This window comes from Prunus avium, chromosome 3 (genome assembly GCF_965620075.1).
Source record: "Prunus avium chromosome 3, drPruAviu1.hap1.1, whole genome shotgun sequence".
Lineage (NCBI taxonomy): Eukaryota > Viridiplantae > Streptophyta > Magnoliopsida > Rosales > Rosaceae > Prunus > Prunus avium.
In genome coordinates, this window is record NC_142286.1 from 38,770,977 (window position 1) to 38,787,883 (window position 16,907).

General features: G+C 37.5%; 1 long non-coding RNA gene and 1 pseudogene across 2 annotated transcripts; both read right to left on the bottom strand.

The window, feature by feature from the left end:
• Positions 1 to 234: 234 nt before the first annotated feature.
• Positions 235 to 2,995, bottom strand: LOC148296132 (uncharacterized). Of its 2 annotated transcripts, XR_015834604.1 has the most exons (4): positions 2,472 to 2,995; positions 2,291 to 2,406; positions 1,490 to 1,569; positions 1,254 to 1,397 (listed from the first exon to the last, which is right to left on the bottom strand). It is a non-coding gene; the product is annotated as an uncharacterized LOC148296132 (long non-coding RNA). The 2 variants fall into 2 exon arrangements; XR_015834603.1 differs by lacking the exons at positions 1,254 to 1,397; positions 1,490 to 1,569 and adding an exon at positions 235 to 344.
• Positions 2,996 to 11,743: 8,748 nt separating this feature from the next.
• On the bottom strand, positions 11,744 to 15,396 carry LOC148296133 (8-amino-7-oxononanoate synthase-like; annotated as a pseudogene).
• Positions 15,397 to 16,907: the final 1,511 nt, after the last annotated feature.

A 16,907-nucleotide genomic window follows, 5' to 3' on the forward strand; every position in this document is an offset into this window, starting at 1 on the left:
CAACCTCCTGATAAATAGCAGGGGCCCAGGAACGGAAAATGGTTGGAGACGCATCACTTTTATCCAAACTAAACTTGACTTGGTCACAAACCATGACTCCTTGTGCAACCTTGAGAATCTACAAGCAGAGACGAACCAACTTAAGCAAAATAAGAACAAAATTTAAAATAGAATCATAAAAAACAAATCAGGAACTAGGAAAAAAGTTAAAGATCACATCATTACCTCCTTCGTCTCATTTAGCGCACTAAAGTAAGTCAAAGAAGCTGTCAATTTATCCCGTCCCTGTGAAGTTGCCTTTAGAATTATAGAATTCTGTCAGCCATGTTTGATTGCAACATCATCTGATACAGGAAAAATTCTCCAGTAATCAGACTGGTTATTGGACAACTTTATGTCATCACTCTGCAATTCACATAAGAAACGAAAATAGCCAAAAACATAACAAGCTGCTATATAAAGCAAAACAGAAATTTCTATAGTATAATGCAAGACAGACATTAGCATCGGATGAGAACAAAGGACATTTGCAGAAATTCGGGCCAAAAGGAAGCAAATACGTAGAGAAAAACAGAGAATGCAAGAACATTATTCGACAAGAGAAGCAATTAATAGGACATACAATAACATCTTTCATAAGACGATCATAATTCACATTGTGGAAAGGAAAATGAAAAGAAGAAAGAACCCTACTAGTAAAAAATGCAAAGTAACTGGATATATCATTGTTTGAACAATGATACTGGAAGAATGCATGCTTTACCTCTGTAATGTAGATTTCTTCAGATGATCTTTTGACATGAAACTGAGGGATGCATGCGAGATTAGATTCAGGAATGGAATTGGTAAATTCAAAAAAGTCGCCATTGGGTTGGTATGGTAACTTTAATAGGCAAAAAAGCCTAGTCAGTTGTGCAAATTGATGCATGATGCATTCCCCTCTCGTGCAAATTGCAAATTGCAAATGATGAGATTATGTGCCTTTTCTTAATATAGTACAAGGTCTAAGTAATAAAACAGAAATAACCGACAACGTCAATAACCACTTCCACTATTAAGTATTAATTAAGTAGCATACACAACAGAACAGACACAATGCAAAGCCTTGCAAAGCCTTGAATACAGCACAGCCATGACAAGCTTTGTTCTCATTCCCAAAATCCTGTCATTTCTCCACCTCCAGATATGATCCACAATCCCAGCCAGCCAGGCAAAGCTTTTTTACTACATAACATAATGCACTTGTTTACCTTTCCATTGAGCAGCACAGCTGCCCAATTAACAAAGATGAGACCAGGAGTGATCCCATATTCACCGTGCACTCTAGAGTACTATGTATCATCATCATCATAAAAGGAGCAATCAAAGAATTAGTGCTTATGCGATTCCAGCAAAACCTGACACAAAACCCAAAATCTAATAGCCTATGGAGTCTATACAAGTGCTCGTAAGTACTAGACAAGGATTCTGTCAAGAGTTGCCTGCTTACCTTTGTTAGCTAACCAAAGGATGGAAAGCTCCTCCCTCAACATTATTGTTGCTAATTCGCATCAAACAGATCAGCCCAAGCTGTCATAGGCCTAGAATTTCTGAGTTTCTCCCAAGCACAAGCAGTACTATAGAGTATAGAAATACATTAAGCAATTCTCCTAGAAATACATTGCAACTGTAAACAGCTTGGCTAAGATTTAGTGTTCATATGAGTTCTCCAATACTTACTGCTGTCATTTCATTATCCTATTTAGGTACTGGCAGTGAGTAACCTTGAAACTATGGCTAGCTTTGTCATGATCCTAGACAAGCCCAGCTGAAAAGTATAAAACCCTTAACAAGTGTCAATCTTGTATATTTTTGCACACTTGTTCTAATCCATATTTTTAATATTTTCAGAAAAGATTGAAACTTGGGATTTCAGAAAAGATGTCATTTTCAATTGAAACCAGTTAACAGAAGGTGGTAACTGGTAAATTTGAAAAACAAAAATCCCAAGTTGAGAAAACAAGAAACTCCAAGAACATGATCGCATTCAGTTATAATACCCGCGATGAGCTAAAGGCGCAAAATCTAAAAAGCCAACTGACTACGATATTATAGCATGACCCAAATCACAAAACAACACAGAAGAATCAAGAACACTGTCTTGACTCTGAAGTTTAATGACAGGAAACAAACTGATAGCATTCTCAAACTGGTGTTCCAATGGAAAATAAAGAAAGAGAAAAGAAAGAAAAACCAAGAAGAAAAGAGAGAGAGAGAGAGAGAGAGAGAGAATCGTATCGTATCAACTGACCAGAAGACAATTGAGCCACATTCTCCTCAGGCTTGCGCATTGAGTTGCGAAGAATGGATCCAATGATTGCTGTGTAAAATTATAGGTTCCCATAACAGCACTGCTTCTGGGGCATTCTAATAAACATTCAAGGTAAGCTCTATATAACGTTTTATTTATTTATGAGAAACAAGCAATATACCTACAGACACCCGTCTCCTTCTCCAAACACCACACCTCATCTTTTTCCTTTCCTTTTCTGTGTGGCTAATGGATCTGAAGCCACAGATCGCCTGCCGACTACCTCTGCCTCTCAAGAAGCTCAGTTACTGAAACACACACAGAGAGTGGCGACTACCTCTGACTCTCAAATAAAAAGAAAAGAAAAAAGAGCATCAACAATGAGTGCACTACCAAGAAATGAAATTGAGAATTCAATGGCCCCAAACATCTCGTGATAATTAGCATTTCAAAAAGTACATTCACCACTATCAAAGGCACGGACTCGAAGCGCGGCAAGCCCATCTAAGTCAAGCTTAATGGAATTATGAAATATCTGAATTCTGGAAAGTTTGTCAATAAAAACTTTGCAGCGAATCACAGCTCCAGTATTTACATCAGTAGCGTAAACAATGAATATAATAGGAAAAGAAGTATATTCAGCCGATTAAAATATCAAACACAAAGCAAGTAGAATTAAGCATTCGACAGATAGATGAATGAAAAACTTACGCTATTGGCTTGCTTTTCTTCGTGATAATGCGGAGAGAGAGAGAGAGAGAGAGAGAGAGATAAATGGGTACGGAGAGAGGTTAATTTAGGGTTTGTTATGTAAGATTTATATTTGTTGCATACTGCATGTGCATGTCATGGTTCAATCTTAATTTGATTTGGTTTTGGTGAGGCAGAGGAGAGAGGTGAAGGGATGTCCGTGAGAGGGAGGGAGGGAGGAAGATGAGGGAGGAGGGAAGGGAGTTGTTGACTGTAACAGTGCAAGGAGTTTAAAGAAGTTAAAAAATTCGTTAAATGACGTGGCACATTCCTTATCGCTAGATAAATTTGGACGGTCAAGATGATAACAAATGCATAGGAAAAACGAGTTGGAGTCGCGTGTTGACGAACCGGAATTTAAGTAAGAATAGTAAATGACAAAGGGTAGTTTCGTAACTCTGGCAAACCCTAATTGATACTATATAAGCACACATCTATCTGACTCCGAACATCACGTTCTCTCTCTTTAGTTCATGTTCGTTTTCTTGTTCTCTCTTTGGTTCATGTTCGTTTTCTTGTTCTCTCTTTAGTTCATGTTCATTATCTTTCCCGATGATTCATGTTCTTTGAGATCTATCTTTCCCGATGATTTACTTTGAGGGAAAGATCTGTTCTCCGATTTGAATTTATGTTTTCATATAGAGATAATTTTTTCCGGTTAAAGATTTCATCTTTTTATGAATTAGAGATCTGTTCTCAGATAATTTTCTCTGAACATCACATTCTCTCTCTTTAGTTCATGTTCATTTTCTTATTCTTTCTTTAGTTCATGTTCGTTATCTTTTGAATAATCGGATGTATAGAGTTTATGAGAGAAATATGAAGTCTTTGAGTATCTTTCCCGATGATTCATGTTCTTTGAGATCTATCTTTCCCAATGATTTACTTTGAGGGAAAGATCTGTTCTTCGATTTGAATTTATGTTTTCATATAGAGATAATTTTTTCCGGTTAAAGATTTCATCTTTTTATGAATTAGAGATCTGTTCTCAGATAATTTTAACATCACATTCTCTCTCTTTAGTTCATGTTCATTTTCTTATTCTTTCTTTAGTTCATGTTCGTTATCTTTTGAATAATCGGATGTATAGAGTTTATGAGAGAAATATGAAGTCTTTGAGTATCTTTCCCGATGATTCATGTTCTTTGAGATCTATCTTTCCCAATGATTTACTTTGAGGGAAAGATCTGTTCTCCGATTTGATTTTATGTTTTCATATAGAGATAATTTTTTCCGGTTAAAGAATTCATCTTTTTATGAATTAGAGATCTGTTTTCCGATTCATATTTATGTTTTCATGTAGAGCTATTTTTTAGGGTTAAAGATTTCATCTTTTTCATAATCTAACAGATCTCATGTTTCGGTGGGCCCAAAGTTGGGCCCATAACACGAAAAATATTTGGCCGACTTAGGGTTTAGGTGTCGGCCTATGACATGAAAAATACTGGGTCGACTTGGCCCAATACGGGCCAACAAGGGTTTACAGTCTCAGGTGTGGGCCTACTACAAGAAAAATATTGGGCCAACTTTTCTAAACGGGCCAACAAGTTTAGGGCCAACAATTTTGATTGCATTCAAAGTAAACTACCTTAAAAGAGGTTGTGAATTTTTAAGAAGGAAAATCATATCCAATCTCAAAGCAATGGATCTTTTGAAGTTTACTTTGAATGCAATCAAAAAGCAGCATCCACGAGAACTAAATTGTAGCTAATTACAGCATTACATAATAGAAAAGAAAGATATTTAAAAACAGAATAGTTTGCAGCCAATTCATTGTCATGAGTTGGATACCACACCAATTGTAATGTGCACGCAGATGCAGGTTTTAGCAAAGACACTGCTCCAATCAAAATAGTCAACCTGTAAAGACGAAACAAAAACAAATATTACGTTGTGGAAAACAAACTGTAAAATTCCACCACCAAAAAATTGTAAAATTACTACATGTATATGGAATAGCACCAATCTGATCAACAGACAGATTGATGAAATCAGCAGCAATCATTGTGGTGTGCGCAAACACACCCACGCATGCGTTCAAATATTTCACAAACTCAAAGAGTCCGGGGAACGGGCGTGGATTAATGAAAAACAAGAGTGCAACGTTCTCAATCGTCAAATGGGGGAGATACATGGCTTGCAATTTCACTTTAAGTGCACTGAAGTGATCATCATCGAGCACTCTGTCCCTGGCTGAGGCAGAGTACTGCTCGAGAAGATCCACAAGCGATGCAACCCTACACAAATTAGAGGTAGTGGTTTAGTTGTTTTCTGAATTTTCCTTTTCTCTGTTTGTTGCATGTTTTCTTTTCAGATTTGTGTTTAGGCAGTGGAGAAGCCTTAATATTTGATTTGTGTGTAGGGTTGCATCGCTTGTGGATCTTCTCGAGCAGTACTCTGCCTCAGCCAGGGGCAGAGTGCTCGATGATGATCACTTCAGTGCACTTAAAGTAAAATTGCAAGCCATGTGTCTCCCCCATTTGACGATTGGGAGCGCTGCACTCTTGTTTTTCATTAATCCACGCCCGTTCCCCGGACTCTTTGAGTTCGTGGAATATTTGGACGCCTGCGTGTGTGTTTGCGCACACCACAATGGTTGCTGTTGATTTCGTCGATCTGTTTGTTGATCAGATTGGTGCTATTCCATATACAGGTAGTAATTTTATAGTTTTTTGGTGGTGGGATTTTACAGTTTGTTTTCCACAGCGTAATGTTTGTTTTTGTTTCGTCTTTGCAGGTTGACTATTTTGATTGGAGCAGTGTCTTTACTAAAGTCTGCGTGCACATTACAATTGGTGTGGTATCAAACTCATGACAATGAATTGGCTGCAAACTCTTCTGTTTTTAAATATCTTTCTTTTATATTATGTAATTGGCTACAATTTAGTTCTCGGATGTTGCTTTTTGATTGCATTCAAAGTAAACTTCAAAAGATCCATTGCTTTGAGATTGGATATGATTTTCCTTCTTAAAAATTCACAACTTTTTTAAGGTAGTTTATAATAAGAATGAAGTACCTTAATATTTGGGAGGCGTAAGACTACTAACCTTGAGTCTCAACTCCAACCTCCACTCTTCTTTCATCTAAAGGCTTGATGATATGAGTATATATGATGCACCCAGCTTACAGTTTGTTTTCCTACCTCTGTACTAGGAGGTATTCTTTTGATCTTGTGTTGATTAGGGTCTGAAAAATGTTTTTGCGAACCACAATTAAAAAAAATATGGATTGTAATATAAAAAAATAATTATAAAGGGTTTAAAAAAAAATGTTTTTGCGAACAACAATAATTATCCTCACAATGATTGTCACTGATTAACTTGAAAAAGTATATATTAAAATATATTGAAAGTCAAATTTAACTCCTTGCATTTTTGAAGAATGGAAATCATTTATACCATGTTCATCCACTATCAAAAACAACACTGGAATTTCTGCTACTGCAGGCAGTGGATGGCCATCTCCAACGATAAGATTGGAAGACTCAAAGACCAGCACGTGCAAGAGCTTCAGTCACCTACAAAGATTGCAGTTGAGTCAACATAATTGACCATGGTAGATAGGTAAGAAACTTGAACCAGAAAAAGGAAAGCTTGCAGAAGATACAGCGTAGTAATCTTACCTCCTCTAGGGATTTGTAACTACAAAAAATTATTGAATATTTCCTCTCCAAGGTAGGACGAGTTGCCCGAGCACCACCACCATAATCCTGCGATGAGGGATAGTAAGGCTGTGATGGTGCTGGATAGGCTTGCTGGGGTGGTGGATAGCTTTGACTTTCTTGAGCATATGGTGATTGAACATATGGCGATGGAACTTGAGGATAGCTCCACGATGAAGAAGTAGAACGAGAAGATGAATTCTGCCTAAAACTCCCCTCCTTTGAACTTCTCCCACCCATTAACTCAACTCTATTAACCACAAAATCAAAAAAGACAGAAACAAAAAACCTCAACTTTAATCCAAGCAAACCCTCTTTCCCTTCCTTCACAACAATGCAGGCCACAAAATCAACCAAACCAGTCTAAATCCGCACCTACAAGGCAGTCACAATAGAACCCAGAAAACGAAAAGTTGGAATTCAATTCTGGTAGTCGTTTAGGGTTTTAGGAGTTAAAATATATTAAAAAGAAATACAGATAGGAAAGGCTGCGGATATGGAAGGGTCCAAGAAAGTTCGTAATTGGCTTGCAAAACAAATAAAAGACCAAAGAAACGGAGTTGGACACGACTCATTCATCACCGACTTAAAGTTGCCTACTCTGTTAAGTTTCCTACTTTGGCAGATAAAATAGGAGCCAAGTGGCTTCTACACGGATCCATCCACAAAAGGCAACCATCTAAAATTACACAGACGACCAACCAAGCCGACCAAAATACCAAAACAAAACCTATCCAATCAAGGGGTTTCAATTCAATTACTTGCTCGTTAAGAGCAGAAATTGAAATTGAAATCGTCATAATAAAAATAAATTCAGGAACAAGAACAAGAAAACTACTACACAAATTCATATAATACCCTGAACCAAATCAGAGCGACATTGTCGAAGATCTAATCTGGTAAAAATCCGGTACCGATCAAAGAAAAAGCCTAATTTTCGAAACTTGCAAAGTAACAGCTACAAATTTGAAAGAGATATTAAGGCCCTGTTTGGGATTGCTTTTTTTGGCCAAAAACCTGGTTCACTTTAAAGTTAAGCAGTTTTAGGTGTTTGGTAAAAAGAAAATATCCCGATTATTTTAAAAGCAATGGCCTTTTGACAGCAGCTTTTAAAAGCAGGCTCTATATTGCTTTTCAAAGCTGCTTTCAAAAGAAGCAGTTATGAACATTTAATGAATTTTTTTAATTCCCAAAATACCATCATTCATTTTAAAAAATGACACCACCTCCACTTTCACATCCAACTCCACCACTTGCACCACCACATTCACTACCTCCACAACCACCGCCACCAAATCCTCTTCCTCCTCATCCTCCACCACCACCACCACCACAACCACCACCTCCTCCACCACCTCCACCACCACCACCTCCTTCTTCACCTCCACCACCACCTCCACCTCCACAACGACCGCCACCACCACCACCACCACAACAACCACAACCTCCTCCAAAACCACCAAATCCACCACCACCTCCACAACCAACATCACCACCACCACCACATCCTCTTCCTCATCCTCCACCACCACCACCTCATCCACCACCACCACCACCACAACCACCACCTCCTCCAAAACCACCAAATCCACCACCACCACCTCCACAACCAACATCACCACCACCACATCCTCTTCCTCATCCTCCGCCACCACCACCTCATCCACCACCTCCACCACCACCTCCTCCTCCACCACCACCACCACCACTACCACCACCACCACCACCACCACCACCACTACCACCTCCTCCAAATCCACCACCACCTCCACAACCAACACCACCACCATGTTGCCACTGCCACCACCACCACCACCTCCACAACCATCATCCCCACCACCACCAACTCCACCTTCATCACCACCACCACCTCCACTCCATCACTACAACTACCACCATGCTGCCACTGCCACCACCACCACCACCTCTACAACTGCCATCCTCACCACCACCAACTCCACCTTCATCACCACCACCACCTCCACTCCATCACTACAACTACCACCACATGATTAGTATATAACACTTTTAACATCATGTCTATTTTAGTCATTATTCACAGTTACAACAATTTTATATTAAAATTTACCAAACGCTTTTACACTGTTTTTTGTACTAACAGCACTTTAAAAATATTGTTTACCAAACATGGAGCTGCTTTACTTTACAGCTAATTATTTTCAAAGCACAGGAGAAGCAACTTTTTTTAAAAGTGACAGCAATCCCAAACTAGGCAAGGGTGCAGCAATTGAAGCAACAAGAAGTTGAGAGATGTCGATCGTACGTACCTGTGTTCAAAGAAGAAGGTGTCAGAAGCATGGTGAAGAAGAGCGGCCCCAAGTCTTGCAGTGGCGACAGGAGTTGCTTTAAATAAACTGAACTGAACCAGGTGGATCTAATTCAAATTATTGATAGGCATTAAAATAATATTGGTTAAGAAAGTGGGCAACCTTTATGTCTACTTTTTCTGGGTTTTTCTTTTGATTTTAAAAAGGAATATTTACTTTCTTCTGATGAGACTGAGAGATCAGAAAGAATCAGAGAGAAATCGGGGTCTCAGCACATGGAAGTTTCGGGGAAATTGAGCAACGCAATAATAGCTGTTGCTGTTTATAAAAAAATAAAAAAACAATTATGTTTTCTGCAATTTGAATTTCAAGTTGAGTAATGTAAAATGGATGATGATGAGGATGAAGAAAAAGATTTTGCTTGTTGGCGCTTGTTTGGCTGCGCTGCGACTGTGACCTCACATCCTCCTAACTTCCTAACCTCATCTGTTACATGTGTTATCCCTCGGTCAACGACTCCAGATGTATATCTTCCCTTCATATTTTGGGGTCAAATGATCAAATCCTCCATCAGAATTTTGTAACGGCAAAATGAGAAAAACTTTACTATTTGTTTTTTAATAAGAGAGTTGTCGTGCTAAGTTTCGATCATCATGATTGGTTAAATTATCAAATCATCCAAAATTGCCCTCGTTTGAGAAGAAATTTGACTTATAGATACGCAAATTAATCACGACATGACTTTTCTGAGAGTGAGGGTTCGTTTGGGAGTGTTTCTTTCCAAAGTGCTTATGTCAGTAGCGCTTCTACAAAGAAGCAGTGTGTCGTTTCAATGTCACATTTAAAAGTGCTTTTACACTACATAAAAGCGCTTTTGATGTTTTGTTGAGTATTTGGATGACACAGTAAAAGCGCTTTTAAAAGTACTTTTAAAAAAATTTAAAGAATCCCAAAATATTATAATAAACATAGAAAATAAAAATTCACAGGATCCCAAACTCCGGTCCACGCTTAGGCCAAACAAGGCTTCTCAGTCAAAGAAGACGAAGCGGCCACTAGTAAGCCAAACTCCAATAATTGCTACCAAAAATATTAATAAGAAGAAGGAAAAGCTTGTTCTTATGTGTTTGGTTCGTTCCTATTTGATTTTGTGATGGATTGAATGTAGCTGCTGATGTTGAATTTGAGATGCCTATGAAAATCATGGAATATCCAGACCCTATACTGGGAGCGAAGAACAAGAGAATCATTCATCTTGGCATTTTAATAGGAGAGAGAAAGAGAGAGAAGAGTATTTTGGCATTTTACAAATTTAAATATGGATATTTTTGGTATTTTAAAAGTTTCATTAAAGGGAGCCAAGTGCTTCTCTTGTTTTTCTCTTGCAACGCTTTTAAGAAGAAGCACCTCTCAAGTGCTTCTTCCAAAACCACTCCAAGTGCTTTTGGATCTCACCCAAAACGCTTTTGCAATTTTTGCCAAACACCATTTTTAAAAGACAGAAGTGCTTTCACCCATTTAGAAGCGCTTTTTGCTGTTCCAAAAGCACTCCCAAACGAGCCCTCAGGCCAAGAATCACTTCTTCATATATTCACTTAAGTGGTTTTTATAGAGAAGCACATGATGAGATTCTTCCCATAAAATTGCTTATTGATTTTAAAGTGATTATAAGCTCGTTTTGGAATGATTTTGGGAGGGCCAGAATCGCTTATGTGTTTCTCCGTATAATCACTTTAAGTGATTTTAAAGTGATTCTATGAAGAAGTGCTACTCCATAGAAGTGATTATTGTTATATCCAGAATCACTCCGAAACGAGCCCAAAACGAGAGATGTTTTTCCCCATAAGTGATTTTGGGGAGAATATACACTTAACAAAACACAACAGTTTGAGTATAAAGGCTTTTCCTCTCCAACTTTATATGTGCTACTGAAAAAATAAAATTCAAAATTATCATACTCATATTAAATATTCAAAATAGATTCAAAGCGTCTATGCTACTTTAAATTTAACTGAGAGAGATGAGAATGGAATAGACAAGCACGTTTGTATTCTAATCCTGATATCCCCTCCATATCAAAATAAAGAGTGTCTGTAACTGTTTTTAATTTTACAGAAATGTGAGAGTAATGAAGATTTATTTGATATGAATATGATATTTTACAGTAATTCATTTGTGGTTATTATTCGAAAAGTTACCTTTATTTTACTTATTTAATTAATTGAATTACAAAAGTGTTATACAACTTTATCCAATATAAAATAGGACGGTATCTCTTTTTGACAGCATAGTCACTGTCTAACCTAAGGTTTTATTAGCTATGAAAAATAGCGCAACTCTTACCGTCTAGTTACTAGCTATGAAAAATTCTTGACAATGCTTGATGCAAGTTTGGACAGGGCAGACTTGAATAGATTTGCACCGAGCAAGGAGATCAAGTATGACAAGTTTCGGCATCATGCAGGCGGTGTTTTGATGAGAACTTATATAGGAAGCTTGATAGCGCTAGAGTTTTTACAGACATTACTGGTGTGTTTACTAATCATGAATTGAAATTCTCATCAGGAATTGAATTCCGCATTTACTTCAGATCAAGGAATTGAAAAGTAAGTGGGGCCCATACAAAATTAGAAATTGAATTCTTGATTTTGGAGGAATTTAATTTCTGGGTGGGAGGTGGTATTTAATTCCTGGAGAATGAACCCATTAGTATTCAAAATTTTATTTTATTTTATAAAATTACTGTTATGTTTACAAATTCTTGTTTTTGTTGTGAATATAGTGGGAAATCTGATTCCATTGTCACAAGTACGAGAAGGTCTAAATGAAGTGATGTTTAATTCTTATTACACTATATGTGTTTTCTCAGTACGCTTATGAACTATTGGGATCTAAAACAAATCAAATCCTAAAGCCCTGCATATCCACCATTTCAGCCGTGGATGCCAATTTCTTGGAAATTGACACAAAGGGAGAGTGCGGCTGTGAACCTCTCAATATCGTTTCTTGTGTGCGTTGCGCTCAATGTCACGCGTAGCCTGTTGAAAAAGTACAAATAAAAATATGTAAAGTACACAAAGAAACAACATTAATTTCAACCCATCCACTGTGGAGGAGGAACTAAACTATAGACCCACATTTTTCCCAAGTGCAACGAGTTAGATTTCAATTTCCAAACTTTGTTACATGCATTTTGGACTTATTTTCACTATGACCAATCATTTTTTATATAATAGGGTTGTGTCAATTAATCTTTCGACCTCATGAATACAAGCTAAATGGTAGATTTAACTCAACAGAACTAAATCAGGTCAAATAGCAAAGCATCATAATACAAAATGAACAAGATGAGCACAACCCAAACTTGTAAATATACTGTAGCAGAAACGAAGACTTGTCACAGACCTGCATGAGTTGGGTGGCACTGTTGATTGCAGTCACATGGAAACCAGATTTCAACAAACTCCTGTTCATTGATGATAAACAAAGTTAGATACAGTTGTAGAATGATCTCCAAATCACACAAACAGATAGAGAGGGAAACAAAACTGGCTTGCTTGCAGAGCCTTCTCTTCCCTCCCTACCATAAGAGATATTATGGGACTATTTACGGGGATTCCAGTGAGAGCACGAAGGTCCTGCACCCAATTCCAAATTTCCCTTCTACGCCATGTTTCCTTTCCTGCCACAATAAGAGCAGCTGCATAGTTATATTTGTATTGTTAACAAAGGGAAAAACTTCAATAAAGATAAGAAAATAAATGCTATAATCATGGCATGTGAATAATGCATGATAAATTACAGCCACAGTAATGTAGAAGACTGCTCAATATTATGATATTGTTCCATTCCGTTTTGTGAACAATCATACATGGGGCTTACAATCCAAGCTCGAGCCGGCTCCTGAACTTGGCTCATTCGAGTGATTATTACATATGTTGGCTCTAAAAACCCATAATTTGACATAACATTCAGAACTAGCTTCTCTGATTATATTCAACTAAAGCACCTGTAACAAACAAAATTATATATTACCACGGGCAGCAGCAGAAATTGGTATTGGCGTAGCAGTTGAAAATATAAAAGACCGACCCCTTGATTGTATGAGTTGCTTCCACCTTTTGCTGTTTATATGGCAAGAACCCATTACAAAGAAAGAAATGGAACACACAAGAACCCATTATTTCAACACCTGAAGTATTAAGTTTTAAAACCAACTGCCACAGTTTTCCCTCCTTATTTTAGCATATTTCAGAGAAATTCAGGAATAGTGCACAGCATTTTCATTTCATATTTGCTAGTTACTATAAACCTAACATTTACAAATTACAAAATCTGTTATTGTTACTAAGAAAAAAGATAGCATGAACACTTGCCTGCATGCTATGAATCCGCCATGGCAACCTGCAGCCTTACTCAAAGTCCCAACACATATGTCAACATCTCTTTCACAATTGTATTGCTCTGCCACTCCACCACCATTTTTACCACAAACAAATGTTCCATGAGCCTGAGTCAAAGAGAATACTTTCTTTTTATGACTAATACCTTATGCCTACATAAAAAGAACGAAAAAAATAGACCAACTTTTTCCTGTACTAAAGACATATTTATTCAATGAGGAGGACAAGTTGATTTTTGGGTGTAACTGGGGAATTCATTCAAAATATAATTAAGACAATCATTGATGTGTGTACAAGATTAACCTTAAAAAGGTTTCACAAGTTTTACTGTGGAATAACTCAAGAGGACTTACATCATCAATAACTAACAGAAAGCCATGCGCTTTGCGTAGCTTCACAAGCTCAATCATTGGTGCAAAGTCTCCGTCCATACTAAACAAGTTGTAGTGAAAGACAAAAACAATTCATAAGAAATATAACAAATAAAATCAATAGGAACACTTTATATGAATGTGTATATGATTCCAACTGAAATGATGGTACAGAAAGTAGCATTTAAAAATAGGAACACTTGCCTATCAGTCACGACGACTTTCTTCCTCATTGTGCAACTTGATCTGTCACAACACAAAATGCATTTCTAAGCTATGGACAGAAGGAAGTGCATATCCAATTAGAAGAGGGACACAAATTCAAAACAAAAAGTTTAAGACCTACAACAATGCATTAAGGTGAGTCATGTCGCAATGTCTATAGACGAATATCTCTACAGATTTTTGTCGTTCAGCAAGACGAATACCATCGATTATTGACGCATGGTTCAGTGCATCAGAAAAAAAGGGCAATTTTTTCATTAGTTAAAGGTGTTTTTCCAGCAGCCAAGAGAGAGCCAACATTTCCCATAGCTACCATCAACGCCATATTGGCTGCAAATCCTGTGGGACAAAGAAGGCAATCCTAGGGGATAAATTTGAAACAAGATTGCACCAGTTTTCAGGTTTGAGCTAAAAAACCTAAAAAAAGTATTTCAATAAACCAGACATAAAGTTCAAAACAACAGAATCAAAGGCTTTAGAGCTCTAAAAAAACCACACAATTAAACTTCGTCTAGAAATGAAAAAGGAAATGATGTTCATTGACTGGGAAAGCGTGTGAATATTTCTGACAGTTAAAGCTAGCATAGTCTAAATCCAAATTTCTACCAAATGACCCTTGACACCATGCATGGGCCATGGCCAATAAACAGGAAGAAGAGAATGAATGAAAAAGTTCACATAAAGAAGTTAAATCAGCAGAGTATAATGTATAAACAGAGCAGCTCATACCTCTTTCTTCTTTAAGTCTGCAATGCATGACTCGAGTCGCCTATGGTAATCGGTATATCCGCAGATTAAAGCAGAGCCCCTGTGGCCCATCCCATGTTCTAGGGCTGCCTGGTTGAATATAAATCCTTATTATTACATAGTAACTTAAAGATGCAGTCTTTACAAAAATTATGCAAAAAAGACAACCTTGGAAGCAGCTTTTCCAATGGTAGGATGTGAGCTCTAGCCCAAATAGTCATTCCCAGAGAATAGTAGAAGCTTTCTGAACTTATGGGTACCTTCCTCATCTCCTGTGAATTCCATAAACGTAATGTAAGTTCAAAACAGAGAAAATTCCACAAAAAGCAAATTGGAAAATAGTTGTTGAATTGAACCGTACCGGAATTGGGAATGTCGTGGAGCCATTTCTGGAACGTGGGTTCAGGAATGTGGACCTCCACAGAGGATCGGTCCCACGGCTGCATTTCATCGAACACATGGAATTCATCTTCGACGGGGTTTGGGCTTCATGGGTTGGTCCATTTTGGAGGTAAATGAGTCTGAGAGAACGGAGGAGTTGCAGGTGTTCAAGTTTCTGAAGAGCTTCTTCGACCCAATGATCCCACCACCTCAACATCTCAATGCAGCTCATTTCTGCAAAGAGAGAAGAAGCCGGCGGGCGTAGTTGGACTGTTGGAGCGTAACGCCTTGAGCAGAGTTAAAAACTCGGAAGAGGCACGGTTAACCACGTATGTCCTCAACTGCAAAAGGACCAATTGGCAATTTGGGAATAGTTTCGAATGAGAAAAGACAAGACACGTTGGGGTCAATTCGTGAATAAAGATAGATACGCAATGCCGTTTTTACCCTGCTAGATTACAATACCATTAAGGCCATTATTGATTTTTCATATCTCATTTGTGTTTTTTTTTTTTTTTCAAAACATTTATTTTAATTTTGGCTTAAATGTTCAAATGGTTCTTGTGTTTTATTTCATAGGGCAATTTAGTCCTTGTGTTATCAATTTGGCCAATTTGGTCATTGTGTTTGTATATGTTAGTCAATGTAGTCCATTCCCTTAAAGATATAAAATATTAAAAATTAATTTAAAATATTAGGGCCAGAATTGCCTTATATGTTATAGCAAAACGGTGAGTTGCACTTGTTTCATCGTTCTCTTTGAAATGAACTCAGGGTCCAAACGATAGGTCTCGCAATACTTTTTTGATAATATAATTGAGGTATTTCTTTATTGTTATTTTGTGTTACTGCTTGATTGTCAAATGGATTAAGTTTTAAAGCTGCAATGAAGCTAGCAATCTTGTTATTTGCAGTTTGTATCCATGATAAAACTATTTCATTTGTTTACAGAAAGACCTTGGTAGTCTTGAAGGGTGAGCTAATTAAGAAATGTTATGATCTTATAACACTTGATCATAGCAATTCTTCGATCTCAGTCCAGTTGGAAGCCTTATGTGTTTTTGATTGCTCATATGTGTGGTTGTAAAATCCTTTAATGTTATATGTTCAATGTGCTTCGACAGTTCTATATGAGTCTCTTGATTATGACATCGGCTTGATAAAGGAATAGAGAAGTGTTGATAGTTCTACATGGTCATTAAGTGATTAATTTTGAGTCTGAATAATTATTTGATTAAGTGGGAGAATGTAAGATTAATATCTTGTGTTAATCTCACGAAAGTGGTCTTCTAATCATTGTGGGATTGCCAAAGACTCATTGTTACTCAAGAACTCAAACTTATCTCATCCAGTGGCTTTTATATTAGTGTTTTAGATTAAATATGTAAAAGCTAAAAGGTTCCTAGTTCTATATAAGGATTGAGATTCATTGTTCTATTGCATTAAGGATCTTTCTTGGTGTTTCTTCATGGGCAAGACATCTTGGGAAATGTGTATAATAGAGGTCTCCCTCCTCAGTTTGTTTATAGCTTCTAAAGTTTACATGCATGGCTTCAATATCAACCTCGTACATGTGCAGATGTCCCTTTGGTGGATCCCATCCTAGTTCGTGCAAAGCCACTGATTCCAACTCAACTTGGTTTTAGCTCCCATCTGGAGGTGAGAGAGCTTGAGCCACAAAACTTCCCTTCCCATCACGAAGAAGACAACTAAGAGATAGTTGATTATTTTAGCTCGGAAATATCTACGCTAGCTATTAAACTAGCCTATCTAGAGAGAGGGGGGGGGGC